Genomic DNA, 25,377 nt, shown 5'->3' on the forward strand with positions numbered 1-25,377 from the left:
TTTTGTTCCGAAAATTCTAATCTTCTGTGGTTAGCTTGATTTCTTTCGCGGGGTCTCGATGGCATCATTTGATGTTCAATTCCGAGAGTCATGCGTTTACTTTCTTCGATTTCACGTTCCATTTACAGAATTTCATGGTTAATTCTTTCTTGTGTATCCATGACTGACGAGACTGCCTATAATTGCGCCATTTCATTTATTCGTAAGATTTTTCAGGGTTTGCAGCTACTTTACGAAATAAATTATCCCGCCGCTGCCACCAAATTGTGAAGCATACAACCCGGTCTAGATCTTACCGTGGACTCTATAGACTGTCTCTGATTTTTCTATCCTCCCTCTAACTTTTCCAGACATTGACATATTACAGTCATTTCCAAGATCACAAGGTCATTAACCTTACTTATTAAGCCGATACCAATATCATTCCCTAAGGAACACGCACCAGCCAGCCTCTCCTTATAAGATCGTTTCTTTCTCCATTTTAAGGCGTCATAAGACAAACAATGACCTAGTATGATCTATATCACTTAACAGGCTAACTTTGGAAGCTATTTACAAAGTCAGCAAAGATATAGCTTGCTTCACAAAAGTTGAAGCTTTAATTTAGATTCAAGAAAAAGAATTCAGAGGCCCTGATGACAGCAGGAATAAAAGGAATAAAATATGTTGATATAAACAGGAAAAGACTTCATAGGGTGCTGAGACACTCTTATAAGTTCGCTTCATGCTTCTGGAGTAGGAATTACTTTCTCCTCTATGCCCACGCAAGTATGTGGCATAAATAAACATAAAAAACAAATGGAGAATCTGATGTTTTTGAACACTATCTTAAGAAAAGAAATTTTATATATATATATATATATATATATATATATATATATATATATATATATATATATATATATATATATTCTTAATGAGTATGAGATATGAAGACCGTGTCTTCTGACATGCAGGAGAGTGCATTCACCTATTCTAGACCAAGAAGTTGTTCCTGGGTTTTTTGTCTGACTTGACTGGTTTTAAGAAAATGAGGCAGATAACAGCTTTTTGGTCTATGTGCCAATAGGCCGACAAAGCCATTGAGCTTTTAGGTATGAATTCAGTGGAAGTAGTCTGACAGGTATTATGGTAGCAATTGTTTTTCTTTTCTTTTTTAAGAGATCTTCTTGCTAAAGTTTGGTGAAATAAACACACATTTTATCCTACTTCAGCATGCCTGTCAGACACTGTCATAGAGAGCAATGTAAGATTGCAGTTTGACAAGTACTAAACCAGGTACCCCATTGCATTTAAGAAAGATCAGATCTGAGCAGATACATTTTCAATGATTTGTATCACATTTGAAGAAAAAGCATTGAAAATAATACAGAACATGATCTAGATGTGAATTAGCATCATCCCTCATGTTACCAAAAGACTCTACTTCTTAAGCATTACAGAAACTACAACTGTTACATAATCCACCTGTCACAGCTATATTGTTTTTGTTTATTTCTGAATACAATGTAGCCTACACATCAAGTTCCCTCCACCTCCCTGGGTTGTTGGTAAAAGACTGTTTTGGATGATTGCTGATTTGACCCAGGATTAATCAGCTCAAATTATGGGCAGATTTGGGCCAAATGACAGGTTGATTCGGACCATGCAAAATATTATTTTAAGTGTCATCCAGGATTTAAATGTGTCATTTATATCTGGTTAAACTATATTTCTCCTTATTTCCCAGGTATGTTGAGCAGTTGAAATATAAGGAAATAAAATCCCAAAATTAAATTATGCAAGGTAATAGGCTTGATATATATATATATATATATATATATTTATTTATTTATTTATTTATACAAAATGAAATGCAATAATGTAAAAATGTTCATCTTACATCATCATTTTAATAGTAAACTATTTTTAATGCAGCTCATTCACATTAAAATATTTTATTCTTATAAAAAGAACATAATTGCTAATGCTGAAAAAAATGAAAACAGGGCACATGCAATAATATATATATATATATATATATATATATATATATATATATATATATATATATATATATGAGTGTGAGTGTGTATGTATCATATATACTAAAAGAATTCAGCTGGGGTCCTGTCAATTTTATGACTTGATTCCATACAATATCACCCATCTATATTCTGCTATTCTTTTGGACCGGGTAATAATTAAAATAAATGACAATGATAATATCATGTGAAAATTGTGGTGTTAGAAAGATGAAATATTGATTCAACTCTATGGTCTTAAACTAATCAACAGAAAGAAGCAAAACCAGCATGTTTAGTAAAATTAAAACATATTTCTCTAAGTTAGAATGTAAAAATTGAGAGGAACTTACAGTATTGTGAATTAAATGCCAAATAATCCTAAATTTTATATCACAAGTCAAAAAGATTAGAATCTTTGAATAAATTCCACTGTTGTGTGTATTATTGTGCCAAAAGTCTTGAATGTGCTGATTTTCTAATAGCCTTGATGTAACACAGTGGTATAGTCCAGGAAGTTCTTTAAATGAATTCACAATAATCAAATATATATATATATATATATATATATATATATATATATATATATATATGCTCTAATTACCTTGATGCCTTTTTTAGTTAAAAAAATATGAATGCATTGGCTCATATCTATTTTGTTCAGATTTTGGCTTAAGACTTGCTACAAACTATCTAATATAGCTGAAGTTCAACCATTTACATTCACTTATTATGTTTGCAAGAACAGTAGGGACTATTTAACATGGTTTAATCAACCTGGCATTTTGGCCAAATTAGCATGTAATTTGGGTTGAATAAGCCATCAGCCATGGGCCGAATCAGCCAGTATTTGAGGTTATTTATTTGGTATATCTGAAAAAAGATTGTGTTACTTAAACTGCGATTTTGCTCTCAGGTAATAAAAAAAAGGTAATAAGTTAATCACTGAATAACCAATAAAAAATAATTTTAACATAGTTCAGTTTTGGCTACTGAGAAATTTCAGCCCATGGTGTTTCAGTTATTCTTATTTTTTTATTTTATTTTTACAAATCTCTGTCATTTATGATCCCAATTTACTATTAGGATAAGAATTTACAATTAATAAATAATAACCTCTCAGCGTACCTGATATTTTTGTCACGTCTTGCTTGTTTTCTGCAACTGTTTCATGTTACTTCCTTCTGAAAATGTACTATTTTGACGGGTTTCCAAGTCGCACTCACTAACAATGTCAAGGTGTGTTTTACCTTCAAACGAAATTAGACTTTAAGTCACGTTTACATTAAACTTCGACGGACACCAGCTTAATTTATTTTTATCATCATCAGAACATTGCATCAGCAGAAATATATAGCTACACAGTCTTTCACGATAGAAACACACTATAATTCAGAGGTCAAAAAATAATTATGGATACGCTTCTGTTATTCACGAATGGAGTGTTATTGTTTTTCACCATTATAAAAATGGATGTCTGGAATTATTTTTATCGTTAAATTGGAAATTTTTCGTTATGATCTGATTTCGTCAAAAGCATACAAATGGAAATTATCTGGCTGTGGTTGAGATGTGTGTATTTTGACTCATTGTAATATTTTATTGTGAAAACGAGATCTGCGATAAACATTGCCAGGAGACAACATTTTGCAATTTTGCATCATCGATCATTAAAGCAAGGTAAGGTGTTGTTATCCTAATCGCATAGGTTGTCCAATTTCCTCAGACCTTTCCCATTCCACAAGGGATGGATCATCTGTTTTTCTCGGACGGTTTGGGTGGCCTGGGATCTTTACGAAGAAAACGAACCTCTTCCTTCAAATAGCCTGAAGAAGAAAATTCTTCTTCTGACTGATTATTAGAAGAAAAAGAAAACAAATAGATCCTTTATATCAGTTGAAACAAAAATTATCTTGAGGTGAAATATAACAAAAACAGGTTTGAAAGAAGAGCACAGCTTAATTGTCCATGTATCGATATTAACTTGGACATTTTGAGTTCTGGCCGGATTCGCTGATGGTCACAATAATGTACTGAACAGTAAGGGCTTGGATTAAATGGTCAGTACCTTACAGTGGATGAATTTGCTATCTGTATGTTAACTGTTGTGTATGTTGTTATCAAAAAGTTGGAACTAAAGTGGGATGATTAAGCATACGCTATAGCTGATAATGTGAAAGAAGGACAATGTGCTGACATGAAAGAGTCTGTTGATAAAAATATGAAGTGTTAATAATGAAGCCTTCAGTTTTCTAGCTACACAGTTGATACATTAGGCAAGGGAACTTTGAGTGGGATGCAAACACCCTGGCAAGATATTTATCAAAGAGGGGCAGTAAACATTAAACATAGTTACTCAATGGACTAGAAAATATGTTGCGGACTTGAGAAATTACATTAGTTCAGAAAACAACTGTCCTCCTGAAAATTGCACAATGATTTGCAGTCCTACAAAGGAATACATGTAATTAACTCATTCACTTGTAAGTAACAAAAACATGACATGTTTTGTGGGGGTTAGGGTTGGGTTGTTTTCTTAATCCAATTTTTTCTGAAAGTCTGATTTTACCTGAATGCATTTCACAACAGTTCCTTGCCTACTGCACTGGCATATGTGACAGGTTTCAAAGATGTGATTAAAGGATTATAAACAGAATTATACTTGTCACCATTAATTTATGACAGATACAATCATCTCGTAACAAAGAAAAAGATCAACATAATTAACTATTTTGTCATGGATATCATAAAAGTCATAAAAAGATTCCTTGGAAATTTCTGTATATTCCTTGCTGACGGAAACGACTGATGTTCCTGTACAGTGAAAAATTATCATGGTATGTACCACCAAAAAATATACTATGGTAAACTGGTATACTAGTATAGCCAAGCAGCTCTAATATCAATAGTGTAGCTTCATTATCAACACTTCTTTCTTGTAACCATAGGCTCTTTAATGTCAGCACAGCGTCTTTCACAGTATCAGCTATAATGTAAGCATAAGAATCACACTTACATTAAAGTTTGTAGATTATGCCTTGTACAGGAATTAATATACACATAACAATTTCATCTACAATATATTAATAACCATTTCATTGGGGGGGGGGCTGTGATTTTCTTTTGAGTTTAGATATTTTATTTTATCTCGGGGTAATTGATTTGTTTTCCAGATAATAATGTGGATATAATATGGCCTTATTTTGATATACATTAGAACATGATATTTTATTCAAGTATTGACAGATTGAAGTTAAACAAAATAGTGTCATCCCCTGCCCCAAAACATTGAATTGATGGTCCTTAATATAATTGTTGTTTACCATGGTGTGTATTGCAGTACATTCAGAACTACTGTGGTATACACTGGTACAAAATGTTTCATGGTACCCAACTCAATGTCTAATCCCCCTAGGCTGAAGCTGATTCCACATATTCATTTAGTTGAGCAAAAACTGCACGTGTAGTTTAACGAACTTTTACTCATCTCACTTCAAATAACTGAAATGGCAGTCAACAAAGTTTGAAAATTGCATCTATTAGGTTTTATCTGGATTTATAAATTAGACTGAATAAAGTAATATAATGCTAAGCTGTTCAGTAGTGTTGATAGTGCTGCCATCTAAGTGAGGGATTATCAAAAGTCTGTCCTCCAGATTCTCTGTCAACACTGTCAGAACAGAACCCCACAGCGCTGATTGTAATGGCAGTAGGATGACATGCCTGCCTCCATTATGCATATCATTGTCAATAACTTGTATTGCCAGACTACTGTCATATAATGTGCAAGTAGATCTTAATGTAGGCCATTTTGTTTTGTTGATGAAATTGAGGGAGCAACATGGACATTAATGATAATAATGCATATGTATCATACATGATGTTCAGCTGTACACTGAGTCATATCTCCTTGTTATACTTTTCCAAGTGCTGTCTATGCTGGGTGTATTTTGGGACATTCTTCATTTTAATTGTACTATTTTATGACAGCCAACATTCAGCGCTTTTCAAAACATAAGTATTGACTGTATGGTGAAATGCAGTCAGGTTATATTTTTTTATCTTGCAAGTAGAAAAAACAATTTTCTCAAAATTTTGCAACATGAACTAAAGATAGAGAATATAGAATTTAATTTGTCACACCATTTTCAAAAAGAGGTACATTATAACACTCACTCTTGTTCTGCTCTGATTTTAGTATTTTATGCCAGCTATGAAGTCCCAGCTATGACCAAACTGGTCCTGCTCTTTTTCAGACTTGGACCCTCTTTTCAATTCTAAAGGGGTACTGACCCCAAACATGCAAGATACCAACCAATACTATAGCTAGTCAGCTATAGTTAGAATAAAATTGAGATGAAAACATGGTGATAAAATTCTCTGACATAAAACTGACCATTAATTAGAGTCTAGACACTTTTATTGTTGATTTTTTTTTTTTAATTTCCAAATATTCCATAAAAATGCACACACAATAGAAGTATCCTTACCATGAAATCTGTTTAATTTATATTTGGATGATATCTAAGATGTCAGCAATTTAAAAATTTTAGAAGAATATGCAACACAGGCATTATTATTATTATTATTATTATTTCTATAAAAACGGGGATTAATCTATACAGATTTTCATGGGAGACAACTCTATAGACAAAAATGAATTTAAACATTTAATATTATTTGAGTTACCTCCCTGAATAATTCTCACTATTTTTCAAATCCTCAAATTGCACCTCCACGCATTATGTGATGTCATATATGGGCTTAATCCTCTGTGGTAATTCACCCAACATCCCTCGCCCTTTCAGTCTATTACAGTTACCCTTTCAATATATTTCAACATGGATGATAGGTGGGATTAAAGACTGACTACATGGAACCTTGTAATCCTCTTCAGATCAGTGCAGCATGGACTGAATCATGTGAAAATTGCACGTGATTGCACGAACACACACACACACACACACACACACACACACAGGGTCTGTTTTGCAACTGAAAATGCAAGGGGGAAATTCACTCCTTGTTTTGAAAAAAATGATGCAATTTTCTGAATATGAGAGGGATATGACTTGAAAATATAATGTGATTTTCTTGCATTCTGTTCATTTTTTAATGTGATGCTTTAGAAACTAACATCAATTCTGCAATCAAAAGATCCAAGAATAGAGCCTGTATACATCTGCATGCACTGGGGTACCCATTACAAGATGGGTCCATCTTAGACTTGAGAATAAATTTCAGAGTCATGTACTACTGGTAGACAGCTCCTTTAGACTTATGATTTTCATCTCATTTAGGTAAAATATGCAGTGCAGCATTCACAGTGGCTGCTATTTGTATATCATGCATATACTGTATATATACATTTTACATATTGTATTATTTTAGAAGCACAAGGTATGATTTCATACAATCTACTTTAAACAAATAACTACTACAACATAGGACAAATCAGGATGTACTGATCTTTAGCTGGGATAATTTACCTTTCATATCTGTGGTGCAGTTTGTTCACTTTTCTACCATTGAATATTGGCAATCCATTTCCCATCTTGGAAGTAACCCACTACCATGGTTGTGCTGGTTAGCCATGATAATGCAGTGCGCAGAATGGAACATGTGGTCAACTGAAAATGATATACAGCTGGAAACATTTTATTGCAGTTTTTCCAATTGCTGTACAGTTTTTGGTATGCACATATCAAACATAAGAGCCAATTTTGCATTTCTTATTAATATAACATGTGCTGAATCTTTGTATTCAAATTTTCAAAACTGTGTGGAAGTGGTGGCAAGTAGGCAAATCATGTTCTCTAACTTAGCAAGAGAAGGTGCAGTCAGCAACCACAATTGTTTTGAGTATTTGCAGCTGAATGAAGTCTGTCAAGTCTAAGTACATGTGAGCACACACACACACACACACACACCAGATGAAGTTGACTTAAAAGGAATATGCCAGGTGTGATAATGTTCAATAATTGTGATAATGGTATTACTTACAGCAAGGTTGACAGGACAGAATTGATGTATGGTTTAGAAATAAAAAGCATGAATATTTGTGACTTAAGTTAGACAAATCACTGCTGCATATCATATCTCATTCAGTTTTACCTGTATGCATACAGTGTGTTGTAGATCAGTATCTTCAGCTTGGCTCTTTTTGAAGCTGGGACATGGGGATGATGTGGAGGTTGTTCAAATATGGTAAATTTGACATTTTTTTAATTTATCTTGGTTCATTCATTTAAGTTGAATTCATAGTTTTAAGCCAAGTTATGTTTTGGCATTGTCTGACCATCTGTTAACATTTGCTTGCCCTGTTCCAACTTTGCAACAGGTTCAACCATATTGGATGTAAGTTTGGTACCATTTTCATTAAAGATGAACATGACATATTACAAGACTTTTGGTGAAAACCCTATATTGACAGCATTTTGAATATTTACATCATGATAGCAATATTTGAATGTTGAAAGTATAATGCATAGTTATCATGTATTCTTTTGATTTTCTGATGTGATGTTTTAGTAACTACACTGTACCATGTCTTGTGCAATCACAGTTCTAAGAACAGAGCCTGCATACACCTGCATGCACTAGAGTACAAACTGCAGCATCTATTCTTCATTCAGGGGATTGAGTGGCTGAGTGGTCAAAGCACTCACTGTTTACGGATCACTGTCATCTCACCTCTGTCTGAGTGAGTTTGAGTCTAGGATTCGGCCAATGTGGGTATGTGAGAAAACTTGCCAGTAGGTTCTCGTGGGTCGTTGGTTCTTCCCGGGGTTTTCCTGGGTTCTTCCTTGACCATTAATACCGGCCGCCATGCATAGCCTATCATGTGCTGAAAAATGGCATTAAACCCCACAACAACAACAACTATTCTTCATTCACCAAATGTACTGGTGACCAGATATAGCATATCATGTGCTGAAAATGGCTTTGAAACCCCATAAGAACCAAACACCAGATATTTCATAACAATTTTGTACAAATGAAGGCTTTATTCATTGTTTTGACTCGACTAAACTGAACATTATAATTTTACTCTAGATTGATTTCAATGACCCAGCTATAAAACTAACTGGCTGATTAACTGATTCCCTATGTTTACTTACCATTATTTGGATTAAAGTTGCTTATTGGCATTAGCTACCATTGTGTGACTGTAAAATCCCTTTGCTTTGGATCCAACACTGTATTGCATGCTTCATATTGACATTCACTGATTAATGGATTCTGAGTTTGATTATAGACCTTATAAGCTGTTGGTCAGCTCAGCTTAGAGAAGGACTTACAACACTCCCTAACTAAGAGGAGTTCCATGTGTCCCCGACCCTGCAGATGGCCTGACCACATGGGGATCTGGTTTGGTGAGATTATAAGATTTGTATATCCTGACCACTTACATTTCCACTCAAAATGTCTATCTTCCTGTGTAACATAGACCCTATAGTAATCACTGGTGTACAGGTTCTTCAGCTCATATGGCACACACACGACATTTCTAAAACTGTTTGATATCATGTGGCAGATGTTTGTGTCTATGTACCCACATAGAGAAGACAGATCTAAGTACATACGTCATAAGCCTTAGTTAGAACTGTAACATTAATAACAGTTTTTTAAAAAAATCAAAATTATCATCATTTCAATTTCTTCAAAATTTATATAAAGTGATTAATAATATAGCTTATACTCTTTAATTATAACCCCAAAAATCCACTCTATTTTAATATTTTAGCGAAACTTCCACCAATTATTTTTGCAACACGCTATCAATACATTAGATATTATATACATACAATGCCCCAAACACAAAGGGATATCCATGCCCCAACCTCAAAGTCAATGAAAAACCAGGGGAAAATATCCATGCCCCAACCTCAAGGTCAATCGCACAACAACGGAAAATTTCCATGCCCCAACCTCAAGATCTGTGGCACAACAACAAAAAATATAATTCTGTTACTTTAATGGAAAGTCATACTGATATGAGGTTTTCACCAGAAGACTTTTTAATAGGTCTAGTTGTGACAAATTGAAGATGGTTCTGCTAGGATTTATAAAATGGCCACAAAAGTGGCCATTTTGAAAATATTGTTATTGCTACTTTGCTTGAATGGACTTTCATAACACTATAGGGGTTTCACTAAAAGACTTCTAAGCAACCATCTTCAAAATCTTATTATTGCTACTTCATCAGAACTGAAAGCTATATAGACATAAGAAGTCTTCCTATGATGTCTTGTTCGTCCTAAATGTAAATAGTACAAATTTGACAGCCAAGATGGATGCCTTAGTGTTCTGTCTTTAAAATCTTGTTATTTATTATCCTGCTTTGAAATGGAAAGTCAAATTTACATGAAGTTTTCACCATAATACTAATTATAATATTTTGTTGGTCGTGAATGAAAACTGTGTTCAGTTTATTCAGAATCTTGCCACTTATACCCTGAATAATGGATGGTAGTCTTGTACTTGTGTCTAGTTGGTCTTTAATGAAAATGTTGCCAATCTACATCCAACATGGCTGCCACATTTGTCTTTAATGAAAATGGTGCCAGTCTACATCCAACATGGCTGCAACAGTGGCTGATCTGAAACTCATTTCACTTTAGATCATCAGAGTTGGTTTCAACACTTTGCAGTTAAAAGAAGAAATGGTCTTGTCTTGAATTCTTGTAAATTATTTTCAGACAGTAGAGTGTAAGTCCTGTTGAGAGGCTCTTATTTACCAATACATTTGTATGTTTTGATTTGTTTGGTAAATATTTGTTTCACATGAGTATTTTTTTAATTAAAATTCTTGCCCATGCAATATATTGATTAATAATTTAGCATTCAGGTAAATGCCATCCCACTCCTCAACAACAAGCAAGTGCATACCTTTGATTTAGATATATCCAATAAGGACATCTGTTAAGAAAGCATTTTCTATATCTTTAATTGTCCAATTGTATGCATGAAATATCCTTGGTTACATGAATTCAACACAGAATAGAACAGGACCTTGTCGCAGACCAAATTCCCATCAAGCAACTTTTTTTATTGAGAGGGTGATCCCAAATTAAGTTTTGCAGGGATGGGTCAGATGTTCTTGCTTCAACATTGCCTTGAAGGTATTATATCAGCTTGGTCTTGACAGTTCTACTCAATAACTGTATGTTTTGGAGGAAAATGACTGGCATTTGCAGTGTTTGTTTTCAGAACATGAATGCTATTTTTTATTTTATTTTGAAAGTGGGCCATTTCAAACACTAATAACTCTCAATGTACTTTTGCTATATTGGGGTGTTAAAAAGAGCCGGCCTTTTCAATGTAAAGAAGCAAAAAAAGAAACGTTGTTTCAAAGCTGGCCGGCGTAGAACAGGAAGAAGAATCAGTTATCTCCCTTATTTTGGCACAACCATTTAAAAAAAATTCGACCGTTAATTTAGATAACCTAATTCAAATCCCCATTAATTTGTCAACCTTTGTATTAACTATCCAAGAAATATCTCTGCGCATTGCATTATTCAATACCCAGTCAGTAGGACCACTGGAAAAGCGCACAGAAATAGTTAATTTTATCAACGACCAGGATGTTGACATATTTTTCCTGACAGAAACATGGCTAAAAACATCAGGCGATGAGCCCAAGAGTGCGGATCTAACACCCACTGGTTACTTCATCAAGTCGTTCCCCCGTAATTCTCGCGGAGGTGGAATTGCTGTCATCACAAAGAACTCCATGATAAAACGTCTTTACACCACAACATTCAATTTCGACCACGCATCGTCTGAACTAGTCCAAACTACACTAACACGGGAGCAAAGGTCAGTCCATTTTTTCTGCCTATACCGCCCTCCTCCTAGCAGTAAAAACAAGCTGGCTGACTCTCTCTTTTTGGAGCAGTTTCCGAATCTCCTGTACTATGGAAATTCGATAGGTGGCAACCTGATTATTCTTGGAGATTTCAACTTTCACTTTGCCTGTCCCGGAAACTCAAATACATCAAAACTCATAGATTCCATTAATGTTTTCAACCTCAAACAGTCAGTTAACCAACCCACCCATAAACATGGTCACATTTTAGACTGAATTCTTCATAGACCTGATGATAACATTCTACGGTCCTCTCTGGTATCCCATGACCTTGCATCAGGTCACCTCTGCATTATATGCCATCTTGATGTATCAGTCCCTAACCCTCCACCTTTATCTGCTACTAAGAGAAACCTCCGTATGATAAATAGAACCAAACTAATGCACGACATCCAAGCTAACCTAACAACTTGCTTACCTCCTACCGCAGAACAACACGATAACTGTCTGCGTTCATTGCTTGACAAACATGCCCCAGCTACCAAGTACAGAGTATCAATTCAAGTGTTCTCCATGGTATAGCAGTGTTAGGGACCAGCTTCGCATTGCTAAAAGAGACCGCCGTAAAGCTGAGAGGCTATGGCTTTCCACCAGACTCATTATTCATAAGCAAATCATTCTATGAAATCGCTAAGAAGAATGTCACAAATATAGTCCATGCAGCGAAATCAGCCCACTACACTACAAAGATCATGGAAAGTTCCAGCTGCAAAGAGCTTTTCGAGATTACTAACAAGCTAATGCCAAGGAACAAATCAACACCACTTCCAACTACCTTCTCTCCAGTCGACCTTCCGGACATGTTTGCAAATTTCTTCCGTGACAAGTACAAACCATTAGAGATATGCTTGACACCACAATTTCAATTGACTCGTCGTCACCATACAGTTGGGATACAGAATTTGAGCGGCAACCATTAGTAGCATTTGAACCTGTCTCTATGGATTTCATACGTACAATCCTGATGAAGAGTGCACCAAAGTCATGTGAACTTGATCCAATTCCAACATCACTGCTGCTTGAGTGCTTAGATCCAGTATTGCCTTCACTAACTGATGTTATTAATACCTCTTTCTCATCCGGGGAATTCCCATCATTTTTCAAAACTGCCATTGTAAAGCCTCTGCTGAAGAAACCAACACTAGACCATAACGATTTAAAGAACTACGGCCCAGTTTCTAATCTCACATTCATATAAAAAATCTTAGGAAAGGTTGTTCTATCCCAGCTTGTATCTCATCTAGATTCAAACAGTCTTTTTAGCAATGTACAATCTGCATATCCCTCTGTGTTGGGTAGCGGAAAGATTACAGTCCTCACCCTCCTTGATTTGTCTGCAGCATTTGACACAATAGACGATGATATATTACTTCACCGTCTCCAGCATGTATTTGGCATTCATGATACAGCCTTACTGTGGTTCAAGTCCTACTTGGCCAACAAGACACAAATTGTATCTGCAAATGGAATACACTCCAGTCCAGTTGATCTATCTTGTGGTGTTCCACATGGGTCTGTTCTTGGACCTGTTGTCTTCATTCTGTACACTCAGTCGCTCTCAAGTGTCATAGATCATCATCCAGTGTCTCACCAATTGTACGCTGATGACACCCAAATATACAAATCTAGCCACCCAACTGAAGTTGATGCTACCATCCAAGGTGTAGAGAGGTGCATTTCTGATGTGAAATCATAGATGACATGTAACAAGCTGCAGATGAATGATGATAAAACTGAGGCCATTCTGATCACAACACAAAGACTTTCTTGTTCACATCCTTTACCTCAAACAATAAATATCAGTAACGCCAACATTAAATTCACACAATCAGTACGAAACCTAGGTGTTACTCTGGACAGTACTCTCACATTGCACCAACATGTCATGAACATATGCAAGGCTGCATATCTTGAGCTGAGACGCATCAGCTCAATTCGCAAATATCTTTCAGTTGATGCCACTAAAACAATTGTGTGTTCATTAATACTTTCAAGACTGGACTATTGTAACTCAATTCCGTCTGGTTCATCTCAGTATCTACTCCAGAAACTTCAAAAAGTTAAAAGCACAGCTGCTCGGATCATACTTAAAGTACCACGATCAGAGCACACCTCCCCGCTGCTCTGTTCCCTACACTGGCTATCCATTTGATCCAGAATCAAACACAAAATTTGTTCTCTGTGCTACGTTTCACTGTCGGACTCTAGTCCAACATACCTATCCGACCTCACCCATGTGTATACACCAGCAAGATACTTACGCTCCTCTTCTGACAATCGTATACTCATTATTCCCACATTGAAAACAAAGTCATATGGACAGCATTCTTTTGCATACCAGGGCCCAGAACGTGGAATGAATTGCCCACTGAACTTGGACACAAAGACACAGTGATCACATTAAAGAGGGCTCTCAAAACTCACTTATTTCAACTGCAAGAACAAACTTAAAGTCCTAATAATGTTTCCTACCTGAAATATTCTCAGCATGTTTTTTATTTTTTAATGTTTTTCTAATTTCATCGTGTTTGTTTTTGTAATAATGTTATTATGTTTTTTATCTTATAGGTGTTGTCTAATGTTTTCAAGCTCTTTGAGCTTCTAAAGATTAGGCGCTATACAAAGTCCTCATTATTATTATTATTATTATTATTTATTGTCATGCCCAGAGTACATAATATAATAAATGAATATGCATCTGATCAGTGATTAGTGAATATTTCAAAGAAAGGCACAAAATAAAAAGAGACGCTTTTCATCTGTTTTAGGAATTTAGCATAACAAACAATGATACAAGAAATGAATGTTTTGCAACGTTGGACTCCCTCGTCTTTATTATTCCGTTTATTTATGTATTTGATACAGTTAGGATGCAGATCGTATTGTGGCCAATATTGTTATATCTTTTCTAAAAACAGTTTGCACGGGATATTTTTTTATCGTTTTAAACGTTTGCTCTTAGACCGATTATGCATAAGATGTGCATATGTGCCCCACCTTTGTAGTAGCTTTAAATAAAAAAGAATGTGTCCTAAGAAAGGCATCCACAGCAACATAAACAGGAGGTATTGTCTGCCACAGCTTTGTAGTGAGGACATTCAACTCACAGCAGGTTACATTCCATAAATATAACAAAAATGGCTTCAGGTAAATAACAGAATAAACTTTCAAAAAAGCAGTACTGAAGCATTATTTGATGAAAGTCATTAGCCCTATACATTACAGTTGACCTCATATAGCCACTTATAATCTCTATAATCCAGTACTGAATCATTCTGCTGTACTGGGTAGTTTTACATATTTAGGAACAATGATAATCTCTTAAATCCAATTCTGAATTATTTTGCTGTGCTGGTTAGTTTCACATATTTAGGAACAATGATAATCTATTAAATCCAATACTGAATTATTCTGCTGTACTGGGTAGTTTTACACATTTAGGAACAAGGATACTCTCTTCAATACTGAATGATTTTGCTGTACTGGGTAGTTTTACATATTTAGGAACAAAGATAATCTCTAAAATCCATTACTGAATGATTTTGCTGTATAGAGTAGTTTTGCATATTTAGGAACAAGGATATGGAATTTCTGGCCACATCATTTAGATCAGCCGTATCTGTTGAATGTTTCAAAGAATATATTTCAGATATGTAAAACATGATTTTGATTGATTTCTATGTATCGTCAACAAAAATAAAAATCCTATTTTCATTCCAACGTTTTTGTGTGAGTGTGTGTGTGATTTGGATTTTTAACGTAGCTTTAACAATTTTTCAGTCGTATCGCTACGATCTCTGCAGTGTAACAGTTTTTAGTGATGTCTAGCACTGGGGCATCATGCAGCAGACATTTAGCATGATGTCCCACCCAGTCACATTATCCTGACACGAGGCCGACCAGTCCTAACACTAATCTCATAATGCTGAGCGCCAACCGAGGCAGCTGTTAGTACAACTTTTGTCGTTGTGGATGTTAATCTATGCTTTTTGTTCGAATATGATTGATATGTTTATATGATTTTGATTAATTTCTATGTATCGTTAAATTTTTGTAAAATTCCTGTTTTCATTCCAACTATTTTGTCATCGTGGATGTTAATCTATGCTTTTTGTTTGAATATGATTGATATGTTCACAGTAATGTAAAGTTGTATCGCTTGGTTGTTCCTTTGTGTCATGTTGGAACTTAATTTATTCCTACACGTGTTAAGTTTGTATATACATGCATATGATTGTTAGAAAGTAACAGAGGACCTCAATGGAGACTAGATATGCGTATATTCTACTTGTGAAATAAAGAATTGTTATTATTATTATTATTATTATGTCACTGCCACAACCAGTTAAAATCTGTTAGAAACTTGCTGAGAGGCTTAGTCTTGCTTTTCAAAAGAATTCGTCAAAAGTGAGGGCTAATATGCTAATATAATAATATGTAACACTTGTGCCTGCAGATTGGGAGTGGGGGAGGCACCATAGAGGCGCCCACCCACCTACCCCAATTGCCGAAAAAAATAAAAGGTTTTTATGTGTTGGTCTACATCCTAAGGTCTGTAGTGTTGTGTGTTTTAAATAACAGAATTTTAAGTTAAAAAAAATTTATTTAAATCTGTTTTCGAAGCGTGGTATTTCCTAGTGTTGAGGAACCCAGGTTGGCTCCTCTATACAAGGGGTTGTTCATCCGACCAGAGACTTTTGTCCGAGACGAATTCCTTTCCCCTGAATTTTTGTAATCTTTGCCAAGGATCTCCTAAGTCCTGTGTTTGCTATATGTGTATTTGCTATATTGTTTATGTGCTATATATATTCTTGTAAGGACGGCAATATGTCAGATTGCCTGATTGTCTATTCGTGATTGCTTATTTTGTATTTTTTTTAAATTGTTTAAAATTTTCAATTTAAAAATAAAAATGTATATTGTTTTTTCGAGAAACAATTATTTGGGTTGCTAGCAGATTTAGCACTTTCATATTAAATGTATAGATCTTTATGTAGTAACATTCCATGTTTAAATAACCGAACTGATGTTTTCAAAAGAAGACGCCTTGGGGATTAAAAAAGGCTTGTGCGGAGCAATGGTGTTGTTTATGGTAACATCGGGGGAGCAGTTTGTAGTGGGAGATTATCTTCCGTTGTTTTCACTAACAGCCATCACATTCTGAGTGACCAGTGATATCGGCGTTTTTAATCAGTCTGCATGTTATGTATTAAAACGTTTCGTGCTTACACTAGTTAAAGACGTGTGATTTTGTCAAATCTACATGTGTGAATCTCTAAACCCAGAATTGCGGCCCTGCAGGCATTAAACCTGTCTAGTTTGCTAAGGATTGTAAAAGCAGCCTTTCTGGAAAGACGTCAGTAATGCGCAAATCAACATGCCTAAAAAAATCTCTCATAAAATCTGCATGTTGTAGTTATTTGCACAACCTGTTTGGAGACACACACAAAAACATAACGTTTATTCTAAATTGATGGTGACATTTGCAAGGTACAGTGGACGCCTGCCTCTATAGCATGGATAATTTATCATTATGCACTCACGTGTGACCTGCACTAATGTACATCAGTCTGTAAATTAGACTGGAATATTTATTTTCCATCTGAAACTTTCACAGGCCAGAAATCATTATTTAATTGGCTACCATATATACTTACTTACAAATCAGATCCAGCTGTAAATGACATAAATCATGCTGTAATTAGTGTCATAGATACACATTCTTCCTTGCCCATCAGTAAGGTCGTATGCCTTCAAAAGTGTAATTTAAAAAAAAATCATTAATACTTATCAGTGACAGTTGTCAGTGTACTTTGCACACAAAAAGGAAACTTGAAAGATTTAGAAAACAAAATTAACTGGTTTAGTACAGCAGCGCAAATAGGTTATTAGTGCCAAGGCAATTGGAGTAAACTGCCATGCCCAAGGAAACACAATGGGGAGTGGGAGGAATGTGGACGTGGCGGTTGGCCTGGGCGCCAGAGGTTTTGGGGTGCCACAACCTGATTGGGTTATCATCATCACCCCAGGCGCCATTTATCCTTATTACGACACTGCAACTAGTAGGAATCGAACCTGCATCATTTCAGTCGCATGTCCATCATGCTAACCACTGAGCCACCACAACTTCCGCCTCCGTATCTCTTATCACGTGGAGGAGGGTGCATCAGGCCAGCAAGGGATATAGAGTGAATTATTTGCTTACGGATTTTTACATCTTAAATCTTAAAAAATCATCTTATGTGACATGGAAAAATCAAACAGACTGGAAAAATGACAAAAGGGATGCCTGTGATTTCTCGAGGACTTTGACAAGGGGTGGGGGATTTAGCTGTCATTAACTGTCATGATTTTGTAAGCAAGAATTTGTTTGACATAAGATGATAAAGATAGATGCTACTTGTAATATATATTGGTAAAAGAGTTCTAAACAATGATATTTTGTCACTGTAAGATGAAAGAAAGAAAGGAATTTTCATATTTTAGATCATTGTTAATCAGGCTTGAAGAATCATTATGTATTAAAAACGCAGTACACTATAATTTACATCATGCTATAAACTGTGCATTTGAATTATTTACTCTAATTTTTCTTAATTACCAATTGAATATTGGTTTCTACTGTTCCAATATCAACATAAATGTTTCTTTTCTTTCATATTTTGATTGCAATATATTTTTTTCCAAATCATAATGGTCTTTAAGAAAAACTTTCAACCCCTCTAATCCATGCACAACCTTTTATATACATATATGCAATATTTGGCTAGAAGTAAACAAAAATACAACAGTTACTCGTATATTCCATTTGCACTTGTATTTCCCAGTATTATAGTCTTTGCATTTGGCACAGTACCTATGTTGACTTTATTTCGAATCCAGCTGGACACATCATTCCTCAGCCAGTCTATCACATCACATTCCTATAACACATACAGTAATGTGTCCGGTAATTTATTTTCAAATGTACATTTATCAGTATAAGACAAAAACTGTGAGTAACGCGAAATTAAAACCTTTGTAATTTCGAATTTGCTTGTGATTTTAAAATCTTCAGTATACATCCATATTCACATTGAAAGTTTAATTCCATTTCCGTTCACGGGTTGGTTTAACATCAAATTTCAAGAGTTGTTGGTAAAGATGTTTACACCCGTTATTATTATGAAAGACGATTTCCAAATGGAAAGGGATAAGTGGTATAACCGGTGTCATTATATCTAAATGCAACTTTTTGCATAAGAACTTGACACACTGAATTATACCTTGAACAATAAGGAAATTCGTGTTGAGACCATATTTAGCTTTAATACTATCAAAATCAGTAATAGTTCCCTGCTCTGTAAGCATATCACAAATACAAACTGCTTTATGTTTAAACCATTTCTTATAGAAAACTGATACCATGTTCACTCTTATAAGTTAGTTCATCCATAAATTTGCTTTGATAAGATCTTCTCCTGTTCGCGGTATATTGTTCTTAATTGGTTTCCAAGCCAATAAACATCATGGCAAAATGCATTTTTTGGGTGGTCTTTTTGGATAATGTCATTGCATTTTCATCTCCTAACAAGAATATGTATTTAATCTCACATATTTCATATTCAAATAAATTGACATGTTTTCTAGAAAGAGTTGACGAATCCATGTTATTGTCAAAGCTAATATAAATTTATCAATGTCTATCATTGCCAAGCCAACTTTAGACAGAGTTTGATGTATAACCTCTCTTTTAATTTTATCCACTTTTGACTTCCATATAAAGTTGAAACATAATTCAATTAATTCCCGGATAAAAGTTTGTGAAGGATTTGGTAATGAGATGAACAAATGATTAAATTTTGGAATAATTTAAGTTTTCAAAACTTATTTTACCAGTTTGGTGTTCATGATCGCTTTTCCCAATGTTTTAAAAAAGAATTTGATCATTTCTTTTTTATTTTCGAAATTCATATTTGCCATTGTATCCTGTTCGACAGAAAACTTCATTCCCAGTGACGTCAGTTCAGTCACCCGCTGTAATTTTAACCTGTGATGAAACGTTTCTGCACCGTACTTCCTGCTTCCTATCCAAACCACGCTTGGTTTGACAATGTTAAGTTTCAGTACTGAAATCTCTGTAAAGAAGCTTAATAGATCCGTAGAGGATTTCAGAGATTCAAACGAGCCATCAAGAATTAAAGTAGTGTCATCTGCAAACTGTGACGGTATATATTCTGTTTCTTCAACTTCATACCTTTTATATTTTATTAGTCTTTAATAGTATTGGAAAAATTTCAGCAATTAATAAGGAGATATATGAGGATATTAGATCACCCTGAAAAAACTCTGAAAGAAAGCCATTTTGTAAAACTGCCGATGAGATATTACAATTAAATGATTAAGCCCTATGTCTTATACTTGGTCCAAAATTAAAGAAAGTTAGAATATTATGAATAAATTTTTTCATGAAATGGAATCAAAAGCTTTTTTCAAAATCGATTAATAATAGTATAGCGGGAATTTGTAACTTTTTCTGTAATATGCATAAATGTCATATATGATCCTTATTTCGTTTTTGTGTTGTTGTTTTTTTTTTTGGTCGCCAATAGACATTCCTTTTATAAAATCAATTTGATTTTCAGATATTATTGTATTCAATGCTGTCCTAATTCTTGTGGCATTACATCATGACGCCAACCTGTATACCATATTAAGCAGAGAAATTGGGCACCAGTTCCTCCAGTACTGTTTGGTTTTACCTTCCTTGGCTATGCACATTATAACGCCTTGTCTCAAAAAAGTTGAGAATGATCCAGTTTTGTATGCTTCATTAAATGTTCTAACTAGAAATTCCCCAATGTCAATTCAGAGGACATTTAAAAATTCAGTTCCGAAGCCATCTGGTCCTGGGCTTTTGTTATTTTGTACATTTTTCAACGAACCTTTACCTCTTTTGAAATTATTTGGAGTGGTCAGGCCTATAACTTGGTTATATTGTCACTTTTCCTACATTTGGTATAAGAGATTCAGACACAAGATAGAAATCTAATCTAGCAAGTTTTAAAGGACTTTTTCTTCTCCATGTACATCTCTTTAATCCAGGATTTAATGCTCCAAATGGATCAACAAGACCAAATGTTTCTTTAATACTTAATAAGGCATTCCTGACATTAAGGTTATTACATTTCTATAATATGAATCAAATTTTGAATCTAGAACCAGGATAAAATTCTCACATACAGTAGATTCATTTTCATATATATATATATACATATATATATATATATATATATATATATATATATATATATATATATATATATATAATACTGGGTTTTTTTCTAACATAATTAAAATCATCATTACATTTTTTTAAATCTCCCTAACAGTTGGCAGATAATATTTAAATTTTATAGCTATCCGTTTTCAGTGTAAAAATATACATTTATCACATATGAAATGCACCATTTTTGTGATCAAAAGTGAAAATGGTTATAAATACAACAAGTAGATTCAGAATAAAAAAAATCCAATTAAGAAAACATCAGTGATTTGATATATGCCAGTCAATGTCCATTCTAAACTCTCTCTCTCTCTCTCTCTCTCTCTCTCTCTCTCTCTCTCAATAAACTAAAATTGGCTACAGTATTCAAACATAAATGCATTGGTATGTAATGTAACTAATTTTATAAGTTAACCTTGCATCTGATACTATCATAGTGACGAAAGAAAGAAAAAACAAAGAATATAAACAAACAAACAAGAAAAAGGCAACTAATGTCAAAGGTACGCTTTTGGCTAAATGTCTCCATGCATGATAGATGACAAGCATTGCTGCGATTGGCTTTAAATAAGTTTTAAGTAAAAATAAATAAATTAATAAATCTATTTTTTATGGCATTACTACCAGAAAATAGAATTATGGCAAGAAAATGTTAAATTGTGTGTGCGCGTATATATAATGTGACTTGGTGGGACATGCCACATGTTTACGGCATGATGCCGCAGTGTTAGACATCACTGTAAACTGCCACGCTGCAGACATTGTAGCGATATGACTGGGCAATTGTTAAAACTACGTTAAAAATACACACACACACACACACAGAAAAAAATTTGTTTCAGTTCCAAAAAGAGAGGTTCCGCAAAATACATATTGAACAAAAAGGTATGCAAGAGAGAAAAGTGAAAGCTGAAAGTAAACTAGTGAGACAAAGAATGATATCTGTCTACAATATAGGCAGTCAGGACTGAACAGCAAAAGTTGTAGGAGAAAGTAAATGTTGGTAATGTAATATACAATATTACAACTTGGACTTTAAACGTACAACGGACTGCCAAAATTAGACATATTTGCAGTAGATATTTGTTGTTTAAAAGTGCCACGAAATGTTTTTCACATCAGATTACTTGCATTCAGTCTCCCAGTCGTAGTGACATACATACATACATACATACATACATACTAGAGCTGGGTACCATGAATAGTTTTTGTATCGCGGTATTTCCTACCGTTGTGATATTAGGAACCAACAATTCATTGTTCTGTTGCAGGAACCTGGCACTTTTCCGTTTAATCTAGCTCTGCCAATAACTAGAAAAAAATCTTACTCTGATTTATAGCAAAATAACACCATATTCTATTCATGATATTATTGGGAAAAGTATTAATTATCTTGAGACAAAAGAACTGAAAATATTTCAGCTAAGATGAAAATCCCAATCGGCTGTTCCGACAAGTGGTCATTACCTTATAGTAGATAAATTTGCTATATGTATGGTAATTGTTGTACAAATTGTAATCTAAATCAGTAACTAGTGGAATGAATAAGCATACACTATAGCTGATACTGTGAAAGAAAGATGCTGACATGAAAGAGTCTGTTGATAAAAATATGAAGAGTTAATAATGAAGCCTAAGTAGTAAATGGGGGCACCCTAGCGACAATGGGAATTAGCATTACAAGACCCCTTGGGCAACTCTAGCGACAATGGAAAATTAACATGGAGAAAAATCGTGGGACAATCTGGCGACAAGGGAAATTAACATGGAGAAAAATCGTGGGTCACTCTAGCGACAAGGGGAATTTAACATGGAACTATAGTGTGGGTCTGTCTAGCGACAAGGGGAAATTAACATGGGAATAGAGTTTGGGTCTGTCTAGGGACAAGGGGAATTGAACATATGGAAATTGAACATGGTGGGTCTGTATAGCGTCAAGGGGAATTGAACATGGTGGGATTGTCTAGGGACAATGATGGTAGAGGGTCAAACACAACAGAGACAGAAACATACATACACTAGTACAAGCGTGAGATTTATATATAAAGCATTACCAAGACCTGAAATCTTGCTGGGGTGTTCAAAAATTTGCATAATTGTAATGATGCTATAAATAGCTATAATCAAGGAAATGCTCAACGACAAAATGGATGTGACTAAAAGTAACGCTAAAATGACGAAATTGTCCCAGAATTTAAAGGAAAATAAACATATCCCCGAAAATTAAGTTACAATGGTTTAGACTAAAATGGATAAAATTAGTAACTACTTACAATATCAACTTCTGTGACGATCGTGAATAAATACCTATGTATCTATAATCAGCTGAAATTCCTATGAAATCCCACTATCTATTTATAGCTCCAACTTGTGGGTTTTTCCTTTGGAAAATCCCACTATCTTTTTATAGCCTCAGCTTGAGTGACGTTCCTGTTTATGAATTCTAGTATATATGTATAGCTACAAAATGTGGAAATCCCCAAGTCGATATTTATAGTCTCAAAATTTCCAGCGTCAGTGACGTCACTGTACTGAACACTAGGGGATAAATGTCAACAGTGTTGCAAGTGGCTGACCTGAATACACGCTACTGCAGGTAGGTAGGTAGAGTGTATCTGATAGGGATAAAGTGAGTTTTTATAGGGACAAACAGAGACCAATACACACACACACACACACACACACAAAGTACGCGCGCAGACATACGCACACACACACACACACACACAGAGAGGGAAGAGGAAAAAACAAACCCCAAATATACTATCAATACAGAAGGGAGATAACACAAACCCCAAATAAACTATCAAGACAAACGTACGCGAACGCATACAAACCCCAAATATACTATTCACACAACGTCGCTAACGCATACAAACCCCAAATATGCTATCCACACTCGGGAGGAAGAAGAAAAAAACAACCAAATATACGATCTACACAACGTACGCGAACACACACACACACGCACACACAGAGGGAAGAGGAAAAAACAAACACCAAATATACTATCAACACAGAAGGGAGATAATACAAACCCCAAAAAAACTATCCACACAAACGTACGCGAACGCATACAAACCACAAATCAACACAGAAGGGAGATAATACAAACCCCAAATAAACTATCCACACAAACGTACGCGAACGCATACAAACCCCAAATATACTATCAACACAGAAGGGAGATAATACAAACCCCAAATAAACTATCCACACAAACGTACGCGAACGCATACAAACCCCAAATATGCTATCCACACTCGGGAGGAAGAAGAAAAAAACAACCAAATATACGATCTACACAACGTACGCGAACAAACACACACACACACACACATACACACACACACAGAGGGAAGAGGCAAAAACAAACCCCAAATATACTATCAACACAGAAGGGAGATAATACAAACCCCAAATAAACTATCCACACAAACGTACGCGAACGCATACAAACCCCAAATATACTATCAACACAGAGTGAAGAAGAAAAAGTTTTTTGAAAGCACCTAAGCCCTTACCTGCAATGACCAACTCTGCCAAACACCTACACCCCACCCCCACTCCCAACACTACAAAACCCATTTAACCCGTTATTTTATGGCATCAGTGTGTGATTTAGGAAACATCAAGACACAAAATGATGGATGAATAGACTGACTATTGTTTACCGACTTGCATGCCTAAAGAGCGTGCGTGAAGGAAAACATCCTTCCATTTCAATTCTAACTAAAACATGATCCAGAGGGATAGAGAGAGGTGAAAGAGCACAATTTCATAAAGTGTGAGTAAAAACAAAACACGCCATCCTTATTATACAATGTCAAGACCAAGAGACACTTACGTTTTCTTTCTGGTCTATTCTCTTTTAGAAGGTAGTATGAAATTTCACATCAGGGCCAACGCATCGGCTTACATTGTCAATTTTTCCATTTCCATGTCTTTACTGGCACAAGTTCTTCATCATCTTCAATTTCTTCTTCTTCTGAATCACTCTTCTCTGTTTCGTCTTGTTTTTGTTTCTTCTCTTTTCTCGTAGGGCACTCTGAATTCCAGTGTCCTTTCTCCTGACAACGATATTAGGTATCTTGACTTTTGTCTCTCTTTCTTAGACGAAGCAGGTATTCTGGAGACAAATACCCATTTACCTTTGCAGATATAGCAAACTTCATTAGCACTTACACACTTTCGTATGACTCTCATCAAATCAACGATCAAAAGAGTAAGTTTTGTTG

The 25,377-nt window shown here is 35.0% G+C and overlaps 1 protein-coding gene and 1 long non-coding RNA gene across 4 annotated transcripts in view; one reads left to right on the forward strand and one right to left on the reverse strand.

The window, feature by feature from the left end:
- The window catches only part of LOC149789174 (prestin-like), a 223,794-nt gene that overhangs the window by 49,960 nt on the left and 148,457 nt on the right, over positions 1-25,377 (forward strand). Inside the window, exon 1 of one of the 2 annotated variants that reach the window (XM_089975304.1) lies at positions 3,236-3,683. The exons of the other annotated variant lie outside the window; for it this stretch is intronic. The gene's annotated coding sequence lies outside the window, so the exon portion shown is untranslated. Of the gene's footprint in view, positions 1-3,235; positions 3,684-25,377 lie in introns of those variants that run through there. 2 annotated transcript variants of the gene reach the window in all.
- Positions 2,620-25,377, reverse strand: part of LOC149789175 (uncharacterized) — a 34,774-nt gene continuing 12,016 nt past the window's right edge. The window contains exons 2-3 of one of the 2 annotated variants that reach the window (XR_016424310.1): positions 7,493-7,633; positions 2,620-3,253 (exon numbers count right to left, since the gene is read on the reverse strand). This is a non-coding gene — a long non-coding RNA (uncharacterized LOC149789175). Of the gene's footprint in view, positions 3,254-3,580; positions 3,830-7,492; positions 7,634-25,377 lie in introns of those variants that run through there. The other variant, XR_016424309.1, reaches the window with a different exon arrangement.

The sequence above is a fragment of the Sinohyriopsis cumingii genome, chromosome 11, assembly GCF_028554795.1.
Source record: "Sinohyriopsis cumingii isolate HCF-2022 chromosome 11, ASM2855479v2, whole genome shotgun sequence".
NCBI lineage: Eukaryota > Metazoa > Mollusca > Bivalvia > Unionida > Unionidae > Sinohyriopsis > Sinohyriopsis cumingii.